Source organism: Carica papaya, chromosome 6 (genome assembly GCF_054855325.1).
Source record: "Carica papaya isolate Zhongbai chromosome 6, ASM5485532v1, whole genome shotgun sequence".
NCBI classification, from domain to species: domain Eukaryota; kingdom Viridiplantae; phylum Streptophyta; class Magnoliopsida; order Brassicales; family Caricaceae; genus Carica; species Carica papaya.
Window position 1 is genome coordinate 20083108 of NC_142314.1, and position 4970 is coordinate 20088077.

The 4970-nt window shown below is 30.8% G+C and overlaps 1 long non-coding RNA gene across 1 annotated transcript; it reads left to right on the forward strand.

Moving 5' to 3' along the window:
- The first annotated feature begins 1715 nt into the window (after window positions 1–1715).
- On the forward strand, window positions 1716–4041 carry LOC110824366 (uncharacterized). Its single transcript, XR_002541535.2, has 3 exons — window positions 1716–1930; window positions 2012–2083; window positions 3843–4041. It is a non-coding gene; the product is annotated as an uncharacterized LOC110824366 (long non-coding RNA).
- Window positions 4042–4970: the final 929 nt, after the last annotated feature.

Consider the following 4970-nt stretch of genomic DNA (forward strand, 5'->3'; position numbering starts at 1 on the left):
TCTTTCATTATTCTTAAACCAAATAAGAAATGTTCATTAATTGGTTCTTCCCTGTCAAGCAGTCCCGAGAATGTCCACAGGATTTAACTTATTAAAGGTCTTGAGAGCTAGAAGGACCTGATTTAAATTACCGAATTCGTTTGTGTGAACTGGTCAGCTAGATGACTTACCTCCTCAGTGTAGCATTAATCGTTAATAGGTGCCAGAATCACTCTAACAATTACGGATTGAGGAGTTCGGCTAGCTATTTGCGATTTCTCTTCTCGTATAACGTGCCTTGTTCAAATAAATTCAAAACAACAAATATATAAAGGTGCAGGATGTAAATAAATATCATATTTGAAATAAAACTTAAATTAATTTGATTGGATATCACAAATAAATTGTTGGAGTTTGTTAGATCTACCAAATAGGAAAAAGAAATAAACTAGCCACTCATGGTGGATTTCAATAAAAAAGAGTTTTTTTTTAATGATAAAAGAGAAGGAAGAAGTCGAAAAGAGAGTGTAGAATTTGCCGTTGAAGTTTTATGCGGCATCGGGAAGAATAATGATGATCAACATGCTTGGCCCCCACCATCTTTATAGAAAGGGGCTAAGGTTTTTTCTTGTGTTGATTAGGATCTTTTTCTTTAATTTTTGGCTTATCCCAAGCGTTCTGAAAATATTTTCTTCTCAAATTTCAGTCCCAGATCTTAGTTGGAATGATATCTTTTTCATATTTCAAAAATGTAAGTTTCAATTTAAATATGCTATTGTGCGTGACTCTTACCATTGCCCAAAGCTAAGTTATCTGTTTATTGGACCCAAGCCTTGTGCAAGGCTTGTTTCTGAATTGATGACACTTTTCACGAACTCTTTATCTTTTTATGCTATTTTTTTGCGTTTCGTCCTTATATCATGTTCTGTGACAAAACATAGAAACTAGTTCGGATTAGATAGCATACAATGAAGTTTAACAACCCAAAAGTGTATGATAATGATGTAATTTTTAGGCACTATCAAGATGTGCCTTGCTCTCCCTTAATGTAGTCGAGATCTTTTAAGCTCACATAGTGTAACAGGTAGCTGTGTGCTTACTGTATACCTTTGTCTAATAAAATCTTTTAATTATATGATTTGTTCACTCTGATAAATATATTTTCTAATTTAAATAAAGAAAAATTAAAATAAATTAAAAATTTAATTAAAATTCTTCGGATGTGGAAAAAAATTGAAATTATAAAATTTTAATAAAAGAAATATTCTGAATAATTATATTTTGAAAGAAATTATAATTTTATTTTCTAAATTGTCATTGTTTTAAATGAATTGAATAATAATAAAATAAAGTATACATTTATACGTGTGAACTGATGTAAATTTTTATAGATGTGGGTATGAATAAATAAACATCGTATAAATTCATTTAGTTTTTATAGATGTTGGTATGTATAAGTAAACATATGTAGAATACATAAATGAATAAATATATATGTACAAATATATAAACATAGGAATAAATATATAGATGCATTTATGTGTGTATATATATATAATTATATATGTATAATATAAATATAAACCAAACACCCACTAACACCAAAATTGTGGCCATAACCGAGCCACATGGGGCGTTGTTGTGAGGACTAGCCAGGTGTCAAAAAAAATTCAGCCTTTCATGCCAGCCTTGGTCGGCCACCGAAAACACCAACGGCTGTGATGTCGTACATGTGTTTGGACAGTCAGATGATAGGCCAAATTCAGTTAAAAGCTTCCTTCTCTTCACAACTTTGTCTTCATCTTCTTTAAACCCAAAATTCCAGTTAAACAAGTGAGTGAATGGGGAGGTTGAGAGCAAAAAACAATAAAGAGAGAGAGAGAATGACACACCAGAATAGAGTATACGTTTTATGTGCGTAACAGAGAGGGGGATACTTCTTCTCGCCGAGGTAAGTTTCTTCTTCTTCTTCTTCTGAATTTTGTTATTTATCTCTTTAATGTTTTACGATCACTTCTACACAAAAATCCAGCTCTCAAATTGTAGCAGGAAGCTCCAAAACCCAAAATCGTTGCTACTGCACCTGAACGACACCTCTATTAAGGTAAGCATCTGATCTTCATCCAATTCCAATTCTGTTTTGTGTTTCCTTTCAAAATTTCATAGTCAATCATGGAGATAATATGTTAGGAGTGTTTGGATTTTATTTCCAAAACTAAGACAACTTTTCAACTCAAAATCATCTTTCTGCTCTGCAAGCACAACTATTGTGAGTTGCAAAGAAGAATTCTTGAATTTTTAGCATATTCTTTGTGCGATTTAGCTTGTATCTCGTGCAATTAATGAGTAAGATGGGTAGAAATCTTGTTGATGCATGATTTGACATATTTAGATACATTTGACGATTAAACTGCTTAAATTAATTTGGTGATGTTGCATGTGTTACGCTAATGTGTGTGTCTCATGAAATGTGATTTTTACAAATCAAGATGGTATTTTTGATGCATGAATGAATAGAGCGAATGGGTGTTGGTGATTGATGATTAGAAAACAAAGAAAGTAGAAAATAATTTTAAAGGAATTGAACCGAATGGTTCTGTCACAAGCATGCGGGACCAAGATGCTGTTGCTGCAGGGCGTGTGCTATCCTGCAGCTAGCGAGCATGCGTGGGACATTGATGGACACCGATAACAGTTTGGAAATGCCCCTTAGACACGGGCAGAGTTAAAAGAAAAAGGAAATTTTTAAAATTTGGGATTATGGAAATTATTTGAGATAAAATGAGTTAGTTAATAAGGATAAAATGGTTTAAATTAGTAAGGATAAAAATTATACTTAATAAATAATTAAATTCTCTTAGTAATATCAGGATTTAAATATAAAAATAAGAAAATTCACAAGTTATAAAATAAATTAAAATATTCAGAAGAATTAAGATTTTAATTTTTTAGAATTATAATAAAATTTATGAATTTAGGGAAAAATAATAAAGTGTAAGAATTTAACTAAATAAAATAAAAGTAAAAAAATTTAAATCTACACAGAGTCTGGTTTAAATATGACACACTATATTTCTTTCTATGGGTATTTGGTTTGCTTATTTATTTAGGAGCCACTATGTTATGGGTTCTAGTTTTGGTTCCTTAATGGGACATGTAGTTCAGTTGTCCTTAAGGACTTTGGGCGATTTGATATTCATGTTCTGGGGCCCAAAAGCATGAATGATGGCGACATGGAGAGACATGAGAGAATTAAATTTGTATTTGTTATTTATAACTGTATGTTTGTAAACATTTGCGTACCCACCCATAACTAGTTGGTATCCTGTTTGTCTTTAAGGACGATTTGATATTCATGTTTTGGGGCCCAAGAGCATGAATGATGGCGACACGGAGAGACATGAGAGAATTAAATTTGTATTTGTTATTTATGACTGTATGTTTGTAAATATTTGTGTACCCACCCATAACTAGTTGGTATCCTGTTTGCCCTTTTTGGAAATAGGTATAGGCGGTTGCGCGTATAAGTTTATAATCAGTGTAATTTCAATTAAGATAATAACTGATAATTAAAACTATGCCAGAAAATGAGTTTGGTTCTGGGTGCATGAGTTGTGTAGACCTATCGAGTACGGTATTGAACGTCCTCATAACAATTTATATGAGATGAACATTTGAGTTGGATATGAATATTGATTATGAGATTTGACTATGGTATTTGATTTTATTTGTTAATTAAATTGAGAACTCCTATTTTTTAAGTATGCATCAATAAAGATTTTGAAACATATATATATTGCGTTATTTCATTCTATCTTACTGAGTATTAGAACTAACCTAAATCTAACTCTCCCTCAATGCAGATTTAGAGGAAAACACTGGAGAGCCATGTTTAGATTCCTTTCGGGAAGTGTAGTTTGGAGCAAATTCCGTATTTTATTTTAAACTTGTGGCTAGTATTTTGTATTTTGAAATGTAGATATCCTATTGGGCCTCAGTATATAGTCTTTTATAAACTTTATATGGATATATAGTTTTACTACAATGTAAATATTTTTATTATGTTTGCTATGTTGCACTTTGGTTTCCCTATTTGGCATCAGGACGTCACACATAACTATGATTCCTTTGTGGCCATAACTATGATTCCTTTGTGGCCATGAACCCTTAAGTGTATGTAGCCATGATCCCTCATGTGGTTATTAGCTTTTATGTTTCTTTGAGCTTCCATATGGCCTATGATGATTTGTGCCACCTTGATCTCTATCGATGTCTTCCTAATCATGTTTATAACTTATTGAAACCTTAAATAGTTTAAAGCAGTCCCTAAGTTTTGTTAACTATCTTAGTAAATTCTTCCTAACAAAAGGATTCATAAGAGAAAAAGTAGATAAGATATTATTTATAAATATCAATGTAGATGAAATTTTAATTGTTGAGAGGAGATTTTTTCAATCACATTAGTATATGTGCTGAAATGTTTTGTGATTTATTAAGATATGTGATCTTTTGAATTACATCAAGTTATATGATGAAAATTTTCTTATCACGTCAAGATATGTGATGTGTTTGGAGATTAATCATTTAAACCATATCACATAATAGGCTGGAAGTGTGATTCTAGGAATCACATAAGACATTCTAATCACTCATATTACATTTGATGCACTTAATAAATAGAAGTTGAAATGACATTTTTGAAAAAATAATGATATGTTAGAATATAAATGATATGAAAATATGTTTTTTTGAATTCTTACTTTTAAGAATTTTGTTTGAGTTGGTGAAAAATGAATTTTGATTCCTTTATAAGATTCTTGATGTACTTCCTTGTTAACTTTCGTATACTTGATCATCATTTTTAAATTCAAGAAAGTAGAGGAACATAATTAATCACTTATAAAAATTCTTGATTATTATATTTTTAATAATACAAATAGAAAATAATTATGGTAATATGTGTGATAGACAACTAGGAAGAAGGTCTAATA